Source organism: Fukomys damarensis, unplaced genomic scaffold (assembly GCF_012274545.1).
Source record: "Fukomys damarensis isolate Sample0158 unplaced genomic scaffold, DMR_v1.0_HiC HiC_scaffold_16, whole genome shotgun sequence".
Lineage (NCBI taxonomy): Eukaryota > Metazoa > Chordata > Mammalia > Rodentia > Bathyergidae > Fukomys > Fukomys damarensis.
In genome coordinates, this window is record NW_022900928.1 from 136,000,821 (window position 1) to 136,020,728 (window position 19,908).

The 19,908-nt window shown below is 47.0% G+C and overlaps 1 pseudogene; it reads left to right on the top strand.

Annotated features, from left to right (window-relative positions):
* The first annotated feature begins 943 nt into the window (after nt 1-943).
* Nucleotides 944-1,447, top strand: LOC117286293 (annotated as a pseudogene).
* Nucleotides 1,448-19,908: the final 18,461 nt, after the last annotated feature.

Below are 19,908 nucleotides of genomic sequence, written 5' to 3' on the forward strand. Positions count from 1 at the left end.
AATATGCCCATATAGTATGTCTGGGCATGGTGGTGAGGCTGAGGCAGGAGTATTGCCGTGAGTTTGAGGCCAACTTGGGCTACATAGTGAGTTCAAGCGCAGCCTGAAATATGTAGGAAGACCTTGTTTCAAACCTCACCTCCACCAAAAATAAAAAATAAAAAGTAACAGACAAATCTATATGACTTAGGATTAGGTGATGGTTGCTTAAATAGTATGGCACCAGAAACATAGGCAACAAAAGAAAAAGTACAGTTAAATTGGATTTTGTAAAAAAAAAAAAAAAGGACACTATCAAGAAAATAAAAAAAACCCGCACACATTGTGAGAAATATTTGCAAATTATATATCTGATAAGGTAATCCTACAACTCAACAAAAAGAAAATAAACAGCCTGAATTTAAAACAGGCCAAGGACTTGAGTGGACATTTCTCCAAAGAAGACAGGCACTGGCCAACAGGTACACAGAATGACTCTCTGTTACTCCTGTTAGAGAAATGTGAATCAAAGCCCTGATGAAAGGCCAGAAGTACAGATCAGAGAATAATGCTCAGCATGTGGAAGCCCTAGGTTCAACCCCTACACCAAAATCAAAATGAAAAAAAAAAACCAGTGAGTCCCACCTCACATTCATTAGGACATCCACCATCAAAGAAACAAAAAATAGGATGGAGAAATAGCCTGGGGTCCTGTTGGTATAGACACAAAATGGTGTGACCACTATGGAAAAGAGTATGACATTCCTCAAGCAAAGTAAAAATAGAATTATTACATGATCCAATTCTACTTCTGGATTTATCTCCAAAATTTGAACACAAGCGAGATGTGGTAGTGCGCACCTGTAATCCCAACACTTGGGAGGCTGAAGCAGGAGGATTGCTGCAAGTTTGAGGCCAGGCTGGGCTACACTGTGAGTTCAAGGCCAGCCTGAATGTCACAGCAAGTCTCTGTCTCAAAAAAAAAAATTGCAAACAGAATCTCAGAGTGAGATTTGCCCATGGTTACTGCAGCATTATGCACAGTAGCCAAGCGATGCAACTCAAAAATAGAGTGGAGGGCAGAGTTATAAAGCACATGGCCATCAAAGGATGTGTATCAAGAATATATAAAGAAGGGGCAGCCAGGAAAATGGCAGATGGAAAGGCAGGAGAGGAGAAGCCTGAGAAGCCAAGGTGAGCTGGAGCCACCAGAGAAGCCTAAAGAAACCGTTGCAACTCTTGCTCCAAATACCCTTTCAGTAGCAGCAGCTTTTAATGAAGATGAAGACAGTGAACCAGAGGAAAAGCCTCCAGAAGCAAAGATGAGGATGAAGAATACTGGAAGGGATACACCAACATCAGCCTGACCAAACTCTTTCAATAAAGGAAAGCATGGGTTTTCTGATAATCAGAATGGGAATGAAATATAAAGTCTCATCTTGGAAATGTCCATGACCAAGACAATTAAATGATGTGTTTTGTTTTATATTTTTGTATTTTATATGAGCTTTTTAAATATGACAGTTAAACATCTTTGAAAGAATAGTCACAGACAAAATAAAAATGGTACAGTGATTTCCTTCAGAATTCCTACAATGCTAAATTTGGAGGCAGTTTCAGACAATTTTATTGGTGGTAGTTCCTTGCTGATCTTTTTTAATAGGTAGTAACCCTAGAGAAGAAACCTGTACATATCCCTAATAAGTTGTTCTTTTACATTAAAATTTAGATTAAGCCCCAAGTAAAACAATGGAAATGTATATAGAACTAGTAGTTCTTACATGATTTAATTATATCAAGATACATGAATTTAACTAACTTTTATGTAGGCAAACTATTCATTTTTGTCCATTTTACTGTTTGTTAAAATAACATCCCTCTCCTACATACCCTTTTCTTGATCCAAATGAAATACTAATCTAAGGTCAAGATGAGAGAAATGACTGAGATGAATGTCTGTAATAAAATAATCAATAAATGTTGTGAAACAAACAAAAAATAATATATAAAGAAGGCCTGGGGATTTAGCTCAGCAGCACCATGCCTGCCTTGTAAGCACAAGGTTCTGAGTTCAATCCCTGGTACTGGGAAAAAAAAAAAAAGAATATATAAAGAAGCTGGACATGGTGGTAAACAGCTATAATCCCAGCACTGGGGAGGCATAAGTAGGAGGATTGCTGCAAATGTGAGGCTAGCCTGGTCTACCTGTAAATTCAAGGCCTGTCTGAACCTATAAGAAGATCCTATCTCAAAGAAACAAGACAAAATGAAAAATATATAAGGAACTCTCAAAGAAAACAAACAAGGACAAAGAAGAGACTTGAACAGGCACTTCAGCAAAGAGGAAAGAAGGACAACAGATGAGCCTGTGAATAGATGCTTAGCATGGTCAGCACTGGGGAAATAATCACCAAACCGTGTGGAAGGACCGACTCCACACACATTGGAGTTGCTAAATTAAAAAAAAACAAACATGATAAGGCCAAGAGTCTAAGTCAGAGTTTCTAAAGAAACTGAGCCAATAGAGTAGATACATATACCATTGTGTCATGAGGGGAGAGGGGTGAAGATACTTAAGGACCGTGTTTGTGTAACGTTTATTACAGTATGTTGTCACTGTTCTTTTTATTATTAGTCACTGGTAATCTCTTGCTGTGCCTACTTTATAAATTGTGCCTTTTAACAGATGTGTATGTATAAGACAAGCTATAATCTTTCTAGCAGTACTCTCCAGGACGTCAGGCACCCACTGGGGGTCCTGGAGCACATCCCTCAGATAAGGGGAAGCAATATGCATTGCCAGGTTATGTGACAACAGGGATCCACTCTGAGGAATGCACCATTAGACAATCGTGTCAGTGCAAAGTGGAGACCCAGGGAAGCCAGGGATGTGATTCAGTCCAAGCTAAGGAGCGCAAGAGTTGGTGGATGAGTGTCTGAAGGCAGATGACAGATGTCTTGACTCAGACAGAAAATTCACACTTCCTCTGCTTTTTGCTCCACTCAAGGCTTCAGAGGACTGGATGCTGCCTGAGAGGTCAGTCCACTCCAGAAACTTGCTCGTAGACACGCCCAGACATCAAGCTTCCTGGCTTTCTGGGTGTTGCTTAGCCAGTCAAAATGATACCAAATCAGTCATCACAGTGAGGGTAAAGGTAAGCTGTCCGTGTCTGTCTGGGAATTCCTGGTGCTGGCAGTGAAAGTCCTGAGTCCCAGAAGAGCCTGTGGTCCTGGTTGAGCACCAGGGCTGGTGGCACCGAAACTTACACCCTAGGTGGTTGGAATGCAGAGGGGCAGCCTTTCCAGACACAGCTGGGAACTTTCTAAACATGTCAGCTCACACACAATGTATGACCAGTGTTCCCACCCTCAGTATTTATTCTGGAGAAATAAAAATTTTCTTCACACAAAACCCAGTATGTAAATGTCTACAGTGTGTCTACCATAACAGGAAGAACCGGATGCCACCCAGACAGCTTCTGCATTTGTTAAAACAATGCACAAAGTACTTTTCATCTGCATTGCCCACTGGACACCACTGCAGAGCAGGAAGGAACAACCAGAGACACATGACAACATGGGGACCTCAAAGGCAGTTGGGAGAAGAGGACAGTCTCCCAAGTTTATAGATGTGCGTTTCCATCCACAAGACATGAATGAAGGGACAAAACAGCGAGGAAAAAAGAAAAAGATACAGTGAAAAGAGCAAACTGTGGTTTGCAGGAGTCGGGGAAGACTGCGAGCTTTCTGGGGTGGCAGAACCTCTCTGAATCCTGATTATAGTAGGGGCTCTGTGAACCATATAGAATTCATAGACCCTAATGCCAGAAAAATCAGTTCTACCATATGTTAACTTACCATAAAAATTTTAAATTAACAAAGCTCCCGAATACCACCAAATATGATTTTTTTTGTTATTTCTTGAGACAGGGTCTTGAACTCATTATGTAGCCCAGACTGACTTGGTTTTTGTTTGCTTGTTTGTTTGGTTTGGTTTTTTTGTCATTATTGAGTTTATCGGTACTTTTAAAGTATACAGTACAGTTACATTGATCACTGGGATCTGGTACCTTTACATGACAGATCTTGGTTCTCATTTTTCCCCCATACTCCTGCCCAGGCTGACTTTGAACTAGTAGTGATCCTCCTGCCTCAGCCTCCTAGGCGCTGGAATTATAGGCATGCACCACCATGCCTGGATAATATCATCAAGTATGGAGTTAGTGTTCAAATTTCCTGTCCATGAAGAATTTCTTATGTAAGACTGTACAGTTTGTTCAAACCGAGATCCCAAGGAGGTCTGTCTGCTGTGCTTGCCTTTCTTGCCCTGTGGGTAACCACAGTCCCAACTAGGCTGGTTGCACCCCCAACCCCAGAGCTGTCTCACTGTTCCTTGTGCTCCTTTCCTGAGGTTGATAGTTGGCAACACTCGTGTGCCTCATGCTCCTGTCTTCCACAGGCTGAGTTCACCTTTATCAAACTGCATACATGCCCCCTTCTTAGAGAGTCTTACCCTGGGGACAGAAGCTGCAGCTGGGCTGGAGCAGGGCTTGGAGAATCCACAGCCCCCAGGAACTGCTGGTCCACCTTGGTGTCTGGGGGCCTAGGGAAACTGAGGGACGAGAGATTTGGAGACACAGGAAGCAGGGCTCCCTGCTAGTTGGGGAGCTGTGGGCCCAATGTGTGACAAGGCTCCCAGAGTCCCTGACATCCCACCTGTAGGCCCTTGGGGAGGATGCCCATCAGGCTGGAACCCTGCGAGGCTCCTGTGTCCTACCAGCCCTCAGTGCCTACCAGTCCCCCCAGAACTCCACCAATCACCAGCCCTACACCCCTCCTCTCTCTCTGCCAGTTGCAAGGCCAGTGCTCCCCTCTCTGGGCTGTGCAGCTATCCTGCCGGGACCTGGAAACCCCTTCTTCCTAGGTGAAGGGCAAGGTCCCTGTGACAGCCTCCAGGGCTCCTAGAAGGCCTCACCTCTCCTGCCAGTGCATTGTCAACACTGAGGATGAGGCAGACCTGCCAGGGATCAGTGTGTGAAGAGTCCGGGCATCGGTGCCCAGCCACACAGCTGTAAGAACACTAAGACCACAGGAATATGCTTGGGACATAATAGTCTTCAGATGCACTCTCATTTTGTTTAAGTGTAAACACTCATTTGAACAGAAAGTAGGCCATAATACTCTGCTCCTTATGTCCATGCAGTGATTATGGATTCTATTACTATTGTCATCATTATTATTTTATCATTTTTGCTTTTGGGGGACCCAGTTTCATTATATAGCCCACATTAACCTGAACTTGCAACCATTCTGTCTCAGCCTCCAGAGTGCTGGGATTACAGGTTTGCACCAGCACACTCGACAGTGATGATGGATTTTTAAATCATCTTTTCATCTTTTCTTATTTTCCAGTGTATTTTAATTAGCCCAGAATTTACTGTTATATTGCAAAAACTATGTTGTGTTTGGCTGGGCCTCACTTTGAAATCTCAAAACATTGCTGAGTACTTAAAACTACACATTTGTGCACAAAGTAAGCGGGACCCCAGGAGGGGGTGACGCACAGGAGAGAAAGCAGGCTGCCCACTGGGCCACCTGCGTTGGTTGTGGTGGGGTCTGGCCCCGGGGAGGAACCCCGGGCTGGGGTCAACGGGCCCCAAGGCTTTGTGACTGGGTACAGCCAGGTTCCTCCTCTGCCCACTAGCAGGTCCATGACTGTGATGGTTTGGTCCCAAAGATGGTTGGAAAGGGCCAAGGAGGACTTCTGAGGACAGGGACAGGGCCTTTCACGAGGACGGGGCCACACGCATTGGTGGACCTAGCAAGAGGGCGGGGCCACATATAGGGGCGGGACTGCAGAGAGGCGTGGTCACACAAGGAGCCAGTTTGGCAGAAGCGGGGTCATGGATTAGGGGCGGGGTTCGGTGGGCTGGGCCCAGGGCAGAGAGCCGGACCACCTCTGCCCAGGTGGGAATGTTGCTGCGGGGCCAGGAACCCGCACTTGTGCACTGGTCAGCCTGGTATGCGGAGCTGCACCCTGTTCCCAGCCCGATAGGCGGCGTTTCCTCTGAGGCCCTGTGCCCTTTGCTCCCTAATCCCCGCCATCACCCACCTGTAGGGATCATGGGCCTTCACTCCGTGGCTCCCGGCAGACCCCAGCTGCTGGCACCGTCATTCTGCTGACCTGTCCCCCGCTGACCTGTGCCCCCTGCTTACCTATCCCACCACACCCCTTGGGACTTTACTGTGCAGCAGAGACCCCAGATCTGGGGTGCCAAGGGATGCTGATCAGCTGCGCCCTCCCAACCCCACACCTCAGTTTTCCATTCTGGGGAGTAGCCTGTGCCAGGCATCCAAGGGCGGTGGAGGGAGGCCCATCCCCCCACGGCTGTTCTTTGTCAGAGGCCTGCTCTCCCGGGGAACCCCACCGGCTCAGGGTGCCCGCTAAAGCATCTTCAGCAGGGGCCCTGGGTTTGCCAGAGTAGGGCTGATGGATGTGTGTGTACTTCACAAAACCCAATGATCCCCTGACCAGGTGGGCCTACCCACTTCCTCCCTGGATTCTGGGACCACACAGCCCAGATCCTCCTGTGCTACTCCAGAGAAGGTGGTGCTGGGGCAGTACCTTGGAGACTGGGTTACCTCTGTCCTCACCAGCGGCTGATCTGCAGCTTCTGGGACTGAGCTCAAATGTTGGGAACATTCAAACCCAGTTTTGTGGGCCCTGGATGCCTTCAGGTGCCAACAGAGATAAGATACCAGACAACATCTAGAGGTGGGGCCTCCTCCCAAAGCCTGCCCCATGGTGTCAGCACCCCTTCTCAGGGCACCACCCAGTCCTCTCAGCTTTCAGCTATGCTCTTGCCTGCACCCCCTCCACACACACGCTGGACAAAGCACAGACTCCTTGGCCCTCTGTGGTTTGAGGACCCAGGAGGACAGTGCTCCTCCATCAGGTGCTCTAGACCCAGGCATGGACGTAGCAACTCTGCTTTTGGCGTCCCTGCTAGGAAAACAGGAGACACCCAGTAGCCCAGTTCAATAGTAGAAATGTGCAAATGGGTTAACACCCAAAGATGTAAGTAACCACCTAACACATTCATGTGAAGGGTTATGGCACAGCCATCAAGTTGCTGTTTATGTGGAACCATTGCCTATGAACCAGATTATGAGCATTTTGTGCAAATTCTTTATATTTTTCTCTATTTTCCAAATTTTCTAGAATGAACATATAGGGCTGTGGTATAGTTCAGTGGTAGAGCATTTGCCCAGCACCTTGAGGCTCTAGCTTCCATTCCCAGAATGAAAAAAGAAAAAAGAAAAAGATGCATCATGTTCATGCATGAGCTGCCTCTGAGGGTTCCAAAAGATGACTCCTATGGTGCCCATGCACTTCTCTCCTCTCCAGCAGGCTGATTTGTCACCACAATGGCAGCAGGATGCTTGTTCACATTGGAGTGACCAGGCATAACTATTACCAGTTTAAGCTGTAACAAATCCTCCACAAATTTAGTGGCTTAAAACAAACACACATTTATGGTTCTGAAGGAAGGAAATCAAGACAGCAGTCAGTGGCTAAGATCAGGTGTTGGCCGAGATTCCTGTGGAGGCTGGGAGAATCTGTTTCCTGGTCCTTCAGGCATCTCAAATGCCCTGCATCCTGGTTCATGGACTTTCCTCAACAACAGAGCCAGTGACCTGCATTGTCTGACCTGCTTCCCTCTAGCAGCAACTCTCGGACTCTAGCTCAGCTGTGACAGGGCCCTGTGTGACCTTGAGGCCACCAAAAAATCCAGGACAGTCCCCACCTCGAGGTCCCCACCCTAACCCTACTTACAATGTCCCTTTTGTCATATAAGTTATCTGGGGACCTGGGCCAGAGCAGTATAGGGGGCCACTATTGTTCCTGCCACACTGAGAGCTGGAGGGATGCCAACACGGACAGGAAACTGCAGCTCCACTGAAGGAAGAAATCCCCCTGCTCCCACCCCTGGGAAAATGCCTCAGAGAGCAACCAGACCACTCCAGAACATGCACAGATGTCCAGGGAGAGCCCAGGAATGCTGTGCCGACGTGCGGAGTGAGCATGGCTGTAAAGTGTGACTGGAAACAAAACAGCACAGTTAATGGGCTGAGAACCAAAGCAGCTGAAGGTGAGAAGATCCAGGAGATGAAGTCTGAGTCCAGAAAGGAGTTTTTCTAAACTGGCATGGTGGTACATGCCAGTAATCCCAGCTACTCAGGAGGCTGAGGCAGGAGGATGGAAAGTTCAAGCCAACCTGTGCAATTTAGAATGTTCAAACTCAAAATAAAAGATAAAAAGGGGTGGGACGTAGTTCAGTGCTCCCTGGGCTCAATCTCCAGCACTGGGGCAGGAGGAGCAGTTTACAGAAAAAAAAAAATGTAAAGGAAAAGTTAAGAGATGAGGTAGAAAGACATAGGTCTAATGCCTACCTGCCAGGAGCTCCAGGAGGCCAGCAGAGAAGAAGGAGAGGAGGAGAGACCAGCCACAGACGACAGCCTGTCACACACAGATATACAGACACAGAGCTGGGCATGGTGGGCATAACTGTAACCCCAGCATTAGGGAGGCTGAGGCAGGAGAATTACTGAAAATTCAAGGCCAGCCCGAACTACATAGTGAGACCCTCTCTCAAAAAATGAAACAAAACAAAACAAAACCAAAAAAGCACAGTTGGCTGGGTATTTAGCTCAGTAGTTCCACTACCTGCTTCACAAGTGCAAGGTCCTGAGTTCAATCCTTGGTACCCCCCCAACAAAAATACCCCAAAAAAAACCCCACAGACACACTCATCCAAATCCCAGACATGGAACAGAAAATCCCAGACACACACACAAGCGCATAACTGCATATACTACATACATACACAAGTGGACAAAGATGAAAGACATAATTTCCCTAAAATTGAAGAGAACATTTTCAGATTGGAAGGGAGAAACCAAATCTTGTCATCTTACATTATGTTCAGATTTCAGAACTCTTAGTGTAAAGACAAATCCTAAAAACTGAGAGGGGTGTTATAGTTGAATTTCGTCCCCCAGAAAGATATGTCCAAGATCTTGTCCCAGCACCTGGGACCCTGGCCTTATTTGGAAGCAGCCTTTGTGGTGTGTTCAAGCTGAGATGTGGTCACCCTGGATTAGCTGGGTCCTCAGCCCAGATACTGGCATCCATATAAGGAGAGGGAGATTTGGACTCAGAGACAGAGGGAGGATGCCATGTGATGAGAGGGGCAGAGAGCAGAGTGACACAGCTACCAGCACAGGGACGTCTGGGCTGCTGGCAGGAACAGTGAGGACAGGCTGTGCTGTTCCTCCACTTCCCAGAGACCAGGGCCCTGCCCCAATCTTGGCTCTCAGAGCCTGTCATCCTCCATCCCAGGTCTGCAGGCTCTGTTAGAAAAGAGAACCAGGAGAGATGGCATGAAGGGATGGAAGGAGGGTTACGAGGCAACAGGAAGCAAAAGGCAGGTTGCTGTGTACCACCAGCCATCAGGACTCCCAGGGTGATAGGTTCAAATCTACCCTGAGCTGTGATCTGTAGAGCATGAGAGTGAACTCAGGCTTCCACAAGCCCATGAAGGTCCAGACCTTTGCTCCCATGAGCCAGCTCTGAGAGCAACTGGATGGCACTGTCACACACCCAGGAGAGGTGGCATGCCAGGAGAAAGGAGGCTACAGAGGGGCTGATCTAAAATACTGAGGACAGGGTAACCACAATCTCAGTTAAAAGTGACTCCTTAGCTTTCTGTTGTGATGGTGAGGGAGGTCTTAAACAAGGGTACCCCATAAGAACAAAGAAGGGTGGGGCCGGGGATTTAGCTCAGTGATTCTAGTGCCTGCCTCACAAGCACAAGGGCCCGAGTTCAATCCCTGGTACAAAAAAAAAAAAAAAAAAAAAAAAAAAAAAAAAAAAAAAGAAAAAAAAAAAAAACAAAAAAAAAAAAAAAAAAAAAAAAAAAAAAAAAAAAGAACAAAGAAGGTTGGGGACTGACAACTGTGAGTGAGAGATTATAATGTTTTCTGCAACCTTGAACTGAGGGCTGGTGATGGCATTGGCTGGGCAGATGTAGTGGCCAGAATAGAAGGCTTGCTGTATAACAAACATTCCCACCAAGGCTTCTTTCCAGCCTAGGCACCTCTGCATCCTGCTCATGTCCTGCCCTGTTCCCACATCATCCCCTGCTCTCTAGTGAGGAAAAGGAAATAACCCTGGCACCTGCCCTGCTGGTGCATCAATGGTCCCGCCATACCCACAGCAGGGGTGGTCCTTCTCCCAAGGCAGGAAGGAGACCTGTCACTGCCAACATGCCACAGACTCAGGTGCCAGATGTCCATCAGGGCACAGCATAGGTACCATGAAGGGTTGGCGCGCTGCGACATTCCCTGCACCTCCTTCCCATGCGTGACAAAATGGGTGTTCCTCCCTGGGGAAACTGGATCTGGGGGGCTGGCTGTGGACCTGATGGTGAGGGAGAAGGGGACAGAAGCCTTCCCACGAGGGGGCAAGCTGCGCAGAGGAAACTCTCTTCAGGGCCCTGGAGTAAAGACTACACAGGGTCCAACTGCCCTGGGCTGCTAGCAGCTGGACTTGGCATGCACAGAAGGATAGCCAAGGGAAGCCCACACAGAGGGCAACCCAGGTGCAGAGATGCACTCTGGGAGGAAGGGGCAAGGCAAGGAACATGGAAATGCCACCACCAAACATCCCCTCAAAATGACAGTTCTGAGACAAGTGAGGGTATTGTATATAGCTGGACACAGCACACGCCTGTCATCCCAGCACTCAGGAGGCTGAGATAGAGGATTTTTGTGAGTTAAAGGGCAGCCTGGGCTACATAGTGAGACCATGTCTCAAAAAAAAAAAATAATGAATCAATGAAAATGAAAAGAAAGGAGGAGAGATGTTAGAGACAAAGCATCCCCTAGTGGGTATGTGACTGTGGGCAATCTGCAGGCTGAGAGATCCAAATGCAACCCAAACCCAGGTGGGAGAAGGGGCACGGACAGAAGGTGAATGGGCAGCTGAGTTCCTGTCTCCCACAGGGAAGTCAGCAGAACATGGGGGAAAGCAAGCAGAGTTATGCAGAGACCCTGGCTAAGGACCACATGGTAACATGAGATCAGAGCTGAAAACAGCACCCTGGGGAGCTGGGGGACAGCTGCTTTTCATTAAAAGTCTTGTGCAACTATTGGACGGTTTAAGGCATGATTTGGGTGAAAATGAACAATAAACACAAAAGATGGTGACACTTGCAGTGCTAGGGTCAGTGCAAGTGATAAAGCAATCAGACTATGAGGAACAGAGCAGGGCAGGTGGGTGGATGCAGGGCCAGGTCCATTGGCCACTTAGAGTCCCCAGAGGGACAGCCTCTGCAGGAAGTGCAGGACTGGCCACCAGCCAATTTAAGGGAGAAAACATGAAGTAAACTCTTTCTAACAATCACAAAAACCAATTTTAAAAATCACATCTGTTTTTGATGCCTAGTACATGTTCCTTCTAAATATGGTGAAAATAAACATTAAAAAACAAAAATTAAAAAAAATAAAAACATAGTAAGTTCAGGAACGAAGCCCAGGACCAGGCTGTGACTTTGGGGTAGGGAAGCCCTGTCCAGATGAAGGCCCTGGGAAACATTTTGTCATGATAAATGGGCAAGCTCTGTGCTAGAAAAGAAATGTTTTAGGAGTTAGCTAGGGGAGTAATGTTTGTAGTATTTATAACAAATTATGGGTTGATATCAAGGATATATAACGAATACGAACAACTTAATGAGAAAAGAAACAATCCCAGAGAAAGTGGGCAAATTCCATTCCCCGAGTGGACAAGAGTTCAAGTGAAAAAGGAGAGATAGGAGACATTCGGCCCTGGTGGCAGTGGGGGTTAAAACTGTGATATGCAGGCTGGGGATTTAGTTCAGTGGTGCTACCACCTGCCTCACAAGTGCAAGGTCCCGAGTTCGATTCCTGATACCAAACAAAAAAACCCCAAAAAATGTGATACACAATGCAACTGACAAGAACTGTGAGTGTTTAAAGTTTAAAAATTTGTCACAGTAAAAGACACATTATCATTAATCCCCCTTACTTCTAACACACTTATTTCATTGTCCTTTCCACTTTCCAGAATTTTCTTTTGTGAGTGTCTGTAGTTGTACTGTCCTGGCTGCCTCCATGACCAGAATTGATGTACCACATTTCCCTTTCCTGGACATTTTGATTTTGGGGAGGAGCCAGAAGTCGAATGGTGCCAGTTTTGGTGAATAAGGTGGATGAGGACATAGCATCATGTTTTTATGAGCCTGCCTCTCCGTTGGATGGCACTCAGCAACAGCATTTGCTGTATTTTTTTTTTATCACACCTCACAAAAACACTCAGGAAAGAGGACTGCAGAAAATGGAAAAAATGATAGAATGAGTAACTTCCAAGTGAGGGGGAATCCATGGAAATGTCTTTTCCTGTAATAAATTGTCAATATTGAAATTATAAAGAATACCTCTTGTATCCTTTCTGGCCTGCTGGATTCTAAATGTTCTCCAGCATGAAGGGTTGGTAAGGGTGCTGCCAGGGGTGGGGGTGGTACTGGGAGCTTTCCCTATCCCCCAGGGAGCCCACTCCTCCAGGCCACTAGGGGAACAGGGAAGGCCTCCCTGAGGATCCTTAAGAGCTGGGGAGGAATGAGGGGGCAGCAGGTGTCTGAGTCTTTTGAGCACCGCAGATCCTCAGCTCTGCTCCTCCAGGAGTGCTCTGGGCAGAAGATGGGGTGAGGAGGCCATGGCTGCAAGGCCATATTGGGAAGGAGAATGGAGAGGCTAAGGCGGAGACCACCCAGGAGGACAGGAGCACAGCAGCGGTCAGGGAAAACCTCCCAGCAGGCAGGCTCTGGGACAGTCCAAAAGCCTGGTCCAGCTCAGACACTAGCTCCTGCAGAGAGCTGCTGTCCACGCACCTGCCACTCTCAGGCTCCTGTGAGTCCAGAGCCACATCCAGCTCTGTCTGCACCATCCAGGCCTGCCCGTGCCTGCTCACCTGTCGATGCCCCTGCAAACACTAGCAGTGAAGCAGCCTTCAGGGCTGGCTCACGAAGAAGCCCATTCTGGGAGGCTGGGGTAGATAATGCGCCGGGGCCTGGCCCCGTGCTCTGGAAGGGTACAGCCGCCCAGGGGTCAGAGCAGAATTAGGCCTGTTCTCTGCAGTATGTGCTCCCCATAGAGCTGGCACCTTCACACTGGCACCCTGCTTGGCATGGCTGGCATATTGTGATGAGCTCCTCCTTCTAGTAAGTCGGCAAGCTGTTGCTGCCTTGAGGTGACATGCCCAATCTGAAAAGAACAGGAGTTAAGATTGTGAGCCACCCTGCTTGGTGTCAGCCAGCTTCCTGCAGCGATCACAGCATCCAGCCCAAAGCCCACACCTCCTTATGCCTCCTCATGTCCTGCGTTGCTGCTGCTGTGGAGAAGGAACTGTTGGATGCAGTTGGGGAGGCAGCAACATGAAGTCCAGAGCTCTGCTGTCACCTGCTCCCTGTGACCTGCAGGCTGGACCCTGCCAGTCCCCGTGCAGTGTCCCCACTAGACCAGGGTCCACTTTTGATAAGGGAAGGGTGGGACTCAGCAGAGGAAGCCAGTGGTCGCAGGGAGGGGTCTCCAGAAACCCAGAAGACCACTGCCCACACACGTAGGAGCAGAGTCTCAGACGCGTCCCACACCCACTGGGCATGGCAAATGGATGGCAGAACCCATCGAACCCACTTGTCCCAGGACGGTGGGTGCACATGGAAGCTGTGGTTTGGGTGTCACCGAGCTGCTCCCCATCCAGGCTGGCAACCTCATCACCTCCCCATCTCCAGACACAGTAGGTCAGAGCCAGGCTCATCACAGGAGCTACCCCCAGGACAGCCCCAGGGGATCCCCGGGGAGACGGAGTTTTTGTGGTGTAGACAGAGATCTATGGGTGTCATCCTTCCTTACTCAGGACAGTCTACCTGAGAGTGATGCCATCAGAGAGGGGCACAGATCCACTAATGGAAAGACAGACTTCTGGACCAGTCATGCCTGAAATCAGCATACTTCGCTGGATATTTTGACCATAAAAATCATCACCTCTTCTGTGCCCAAGACAGCTTGAACTGGTATCACACTCAGAAGGCTCCTCACCAAGCCGAAACTGAGTACCATCTAGGTTACCACGGACAAGAGGGCACAGAAGCAGGACAGGAGTGGCTGTGGGGGCCAGAGGTACAGCTCAGTGGCAGACCCCTTGTCTACATGAGCCAGGCACTGAATTAGATTCCCAGAACCTAACAACAACAAAAAGTGCAGAGCAAGGCTTCTGCAGAGCAGAATATTCAGGCCCAGGGTGAGTGGAGAAATGTAGGCTCCAGGAAGTCAAGCCAAACTTGGGGAAGTAGGAAAGGGATGGACCTGGGCAGATCAGACTGGCCAACTCTAACCTCAAAGGGCAGGTAGATGCTTGCCTGACTGACACTGAGACACCCACTGGGACAGAGGAACTGAGAGACCCTTACAGGCCAGAGGAGCTCAGAGACCCAAAGGGACAGAGAACCTCAGGGACGCTCACAGGCCAGAGGACTTCAGAGACCCCAACAGGGACAGAGGACCTCAGAGACCCCACAGGGACAGAGGACCTCAGAGACCCCCACAGGGACAGAGGACCTCAGGGACCCCCACAGGGACAGAGGACCTCAGGGACCCCCACAAGGACAGAGGACCTCAGGGACCCCACAGGGACAGAGGACCTCAGGGACCCTCACAGAGACAGAGGACCTCAGAGACACCACAGGGACAGAGGACCTCAGGGACCCCAAAGGGACAGAGGACCTCAGGGACCCTCACAGGGACAGAGGACCTCAGAGACACCACAGGGACAGAGGACCTCAGCGACCCTCATAGGACAGAGGATCTCAGGGATCCCACAGGGACAGAGGAGAAACAAACTCCTGAGACTAATCTCTTGGTTATTAAAAGCATGTTTTGTGCTTTCTTCTGAGGCAGTCAGGGACTTAAAAGTGGTTTTGTTAAAAGCTGACTCTTCTTTGAGCATACAGATGCCCAACAGCTGACTAACAGCAGAACAAAGAGTGACCTTCATTTTGGGAAACCTTGGGTCCAGTTCTTCTTAGCCCTGCAGGGGCATTTTAGTGAAGTCTGTCTAAAAGTTGGCCTAACAAGATTTATAGTCCTAAATTTACCCCATCTCTCTCATCCCTTTCAAGACTGAGGACACTTGGATCAGAGATTTACAGGGCCATTCAGCGACACCCACATGACTCTTTTGCCCTGAACCTAGGGTCACCTTGGATTCCAGCAGAGCCCCCATGACCAAGATGCTCAGGCAGCGGCAGTCATTTTGTGGGAGCCGAAGTATCCCTCAATCCCTGAGGGCTCCCCTGGAGCTAGGAAACCAGGACTTCGTTCCTGCCATCTGGTCCCAGCCCACCCTAGCACCTGCTTCTGTGAATAGCCAGTCTGACCACGATACAGCACCCCCTCCAGGTATTAAACTGGACACTCCCTAGGTTTTACTTTCCTTTGTTAAGAGGCCAGCTTTGATCTTGGTTAGCTCCTTAGCTAAGTCCCTTGCCATTTTCTCTTACTTTCCAATGAATGCTTCTGGTTGTAAATTCTATTGTTGCTTCACTTCTTTTAATTTCCATCATCACTCAAGGACTCAAGCTATCTAGGGTCCTGGCCTGGGCTTTGAAGGTTGGGATAAGGTTTTTTGGTCAGGTTGGTTTCATTCTCTCTTAATAAACATTTAGGGTGTTTCTGGATCCTCTTGCTATCAATATTCTGTGAACAACCTGAAACTCAGCTTCAGCTCAGTTCCTGCAGCTCCTGATAGAAGGGGCTGTGTCTGTTGGCTCTGCCTGCTGACCCACCTCTGCCAGGGGTATCCAGCGGACAGGAAGCAGAGACAAGGGGAACAAGAGATGGTGGGTGGGTGTTTTAGTCACTTTCTCATTGCTGAGACAACACCCAATGCTTACAGGTTAAAGGAGGAGAGGTTTATTTTGATAACTTCAGTCCATAGTCAGCTGGCTCCAAGGCAGGACAGCAGGGCAGAGGGGCCTGGAGGAAGAGCGCTGCTCACATCGTGGCGGACAGGAAGCAGAGAATGAAGAGAGGAGTCTGGAGGGAGATGAACCCTTCCAGGCCACACTCCAAGTGACTGCCTCTCTGACCAGGCCCCATCTCCTAACAGCACATTTAGCTGTAGCAACCCCATAATTCCGTCACCTTTCAGACCCTGCCTGTGAGCACTGAGGCTTTGCGGGGACACCTAGATGTGTCACTGTTACAGTGAGGCTGTAGCAGGGAGAAAGTGGTGTGAGAATCCTGCCCCAGTCTGCGGGCTTTGGCTTTGCTCCCACTGCAGGCATGTCAGGGGCATCTGAGTCAAGCTACAAGTTCACAGCCTGGCCGTGACCAGCTTACAGCTGTTCTCTGGGCATCTCGCTTTCCCTCTCTGAGCTGCTATTCTTCTATTCACAAAGTAGAGTGAGGGCCAAGTCTAAATGGTCCTTCAGAAACCCAAGGCTTTCTGTCCTCTGTCTCAGTGCTGCTAGAGAGCTCCTCACAATACCCCCCACAACTGTAGCCCCACAGCTTCTGCAAACGCACCTGTTACTGAGCACAGGAGGACAGGCAGTTTTTCCACGACATGCCCATCTCAGTCCTCCAACAGCAATAGGAAAGGGCATTGTTATTATCTGTTCTACCCATGGGGAAACCATGGGGGCAGGTACTCCTTTGCCACTCTTGCTCCTTGCAATGTGTCTAGCAGATTTGGCCTTAATGTTGACCTGCTGCTCTAACAAAGTTATTTGGGAAGGAGTTCCTCATCTTTGTTCTCCGGACAGCTTTCTGTAATATTGGTGATAGTTCTTCAACTGTTTAGAAGAATTTCTCAATGAAACCATCTGCAACTAAAATTTTTATTGTGGGAAGATCTTGGGTCATGAACTAAGTTTATAGAATTGGTACAGGACTGTTCAGATCCTCTCTGTCTTCTAGTGTCAGTTTTGGCAAAGTGTGTTTCATCTAGTATTTAAAATGGACCATCATACAAAGGACTACTATCTAAACTATATAAAGAACTAAAAAAAAATTACATCCCCCAAATTTAAAAACCCAATCCAAAAATGGACATCGGAAATAGACACTTCTCAGATAAAGAAATAGCAATGGCAAATATATGAAAAATGTTAAACCTCACTGGTCATCCAAGAGATGCAAATGAAAACAACACTGAGATTCCATCTTACTCCAGAAATGATGGCTGCTATCAAGAAATAACCAATAACAAATGCTGGCAGGGCCGTGGGGAAAAAGGAATCCTTCTCTGCTGTTGATGGGAGTGTAGACTGGAGCAACCACTGTGGAAATCAGGGTGGAGATTCCTTAGAAAACTAAAACTATAGGTTCCATTTGAGCCACCTATTCCCCTTGTTGGTATATTCCTGAAAAATTAAAAGCATCGTATCCAGGGATATATGCATACTTATGTTTGTAGCAGTGCAGTTTTTAATAGCTAAATCTTGGAAATAACCCAAATGCCCAACAACTGATGAATGTGGATTTTTAAAAAATACAGTGGAGTACTACTCTGCCATAAAGAATAAACTTGAGACATTTCTAGGTAAATGGGTTCACCTTGAGATTTTAAGTGACATAAATCAGATAAATGTGTTTAAATATTGCATTGTCTCTCTGGTGTAAGAAACTGAAAATGTAAATAAGGACCAAAATGTATAAGAGATATTAGGAAATAGGAAAAAATGTTTGAATGGGAAGGGGACTGAGGGAGGGAGAAGGAGGAAAGGAAGGAAGGGAAAGGAAAAAAAGAGAACAGAAGGAAAAATGGAAACAAAGCTTTTGTAAATAAAGAGGGGAAGAGGAGTTGAAGGGAGGGGAGGAATTGGAGAAAAAGAAGAATCAAGATATATCGTGTATAGGTACATGATGAATGTGATCATCATGTATACTTAAAGTATACCAATACAATTAATTTTTAAAAATGGACCATCATAAAGTTGTTCCTGCTATTTTATTATCTTTTAATACTTACAGTATATCCAATGATGTTCTCTTTTTCATTCCTTAGAGTAGAAATTGTATTTTCTCTTTTCTTACTCTTTCCAGGGGTTTATTAATTCTATTAATCTCTTAAATAACAAATCTTTGGCTATGTGGCTTTTCTCTGGTGTCTTGTTGATTGTTTATTTGCTTTTGTTTTGTTTCATTAATTTCGTCCCTTACTGTTTATTTCTTTTTATCTTTGGGCTTATTATTCCTTTTCTAGCTTTTTGAGATAAAGCCTGGAACATTAATTTTCAACCTTTCTTCTAAAGCTATAAATTTTCCTCTACCTACTGTTTTAGATGCATCCCACAGGTTTGTTTGTTTTTGTTTTGTATGAGAGATCAAACTCCAGACCTTGCTCTTGCAAGGCAGGAAGCCGAACCACTGAGCCAGATCTCCAGGCCCCAAGATTTTTTCTTTTTGCTTTGTTTTTGTTTTTTTGTACAGGGATCAAACTTGGGACCTTGTGCTTGTGAGGCAGGTGGCAGCAGCACCACTGAGCTAAATCACTGGCCCCTTTATTTTTTGTTTTTTGAGACAAGGTCTCACTAGTTCAGGCTGGTCTTGAACTCACTATGTATACAGCATAAGCTGGCCTCAAACTCAGGGCAATCCTCCTGCCTGAGCCTTCCTATTGCTGGGATCACCGGCCTGTGCCACGATGCCTGGCAGATTTCATTATATTTTTACACCTGACAATACAGTATTTTACTTGACCCTTGTTATTTGTAAGTATAGTTCCTTTCTAATCAGTTAAGAGACTTTCTAGTAGTTTTTCCTGTAACTGAGTTTTAATTTAATTCATAGAAGACATGCTATATGACTTCAATCCTCTGAAATCTGCTAACAGTTGTCTAGAGCCAGGCTTCTGCTTAGTTTGATAAACATCCCATGTGTACAGGAAGAGCACACGCATCCTACAGCCTCAGGGTGAAGAGTTGTAGGCGTGAATTAGGTCAAGATAGTTAATCCTGTTGCTCAAAATATGTGAGGTTGGCTCCAACATAAAGAAATATAGACCCCGTGGATTGGAACAGAGTCCAGAAACAGACCTCAGTAGGAAGCGTTCAGGAAAAAATGCTGAATTACTTGGAGACTCATACAGGAAAAAGAAAAAAAAAAAAAAAGGAGCTGGGGGCAGGATTTGGTTCAGTGGTTCTGCTGTCTGCCCTGCAATCACAAGGGCCCAAGTTCAATACCCCGTACCACAAAAAAAGTTAGTGGCCCTGCTGCCTGCAAGCGCAAGGACCCAAGTTCGATCCCTGATACCCAGTACCAAAAGAAAAAAAAGGTAGTAAAATATTTGGCAGGCTGCTTCATGTTCCTACACTGATCTATGTTGTTATGCTCCTTTATAATGTGCCCAAAAAAGAAAAAAAACCAATCAGTGTCTCTCTCTAATCCTGCTCATTTTCTTCTTGATTTCAGCCTTTGTCAAGCTCCTAATTTGGGGTATGGTTAGCAAATTTAACCTCCATGTTTTTGTCCTACACAAGGGACTCCTCAGACACTGAACTTAATTTAGACTGAGGAATCCATGAGGTGCTATCTGGCCAGATTTAAGTGGATTCTTTTTCCTTGGTTTTCCTTTCCCCTTAGACCTCTTATGTTATTGTTCCTCTTCTAGATTAGTTCTCCTTTGATTTGGGTATGTTGTGGTTTGTTGAGAAGGAGGTTGGAGCAAGGTTCCAAAAGTGAAATTACAGTGTGATAGAACATGAGGGGAAAATTAGTCTTATTTTTCCCTACAAGGGATACAACACTTTGAAATTCAATCTTCACCCGAAGGCCCTGCAGTTCTCC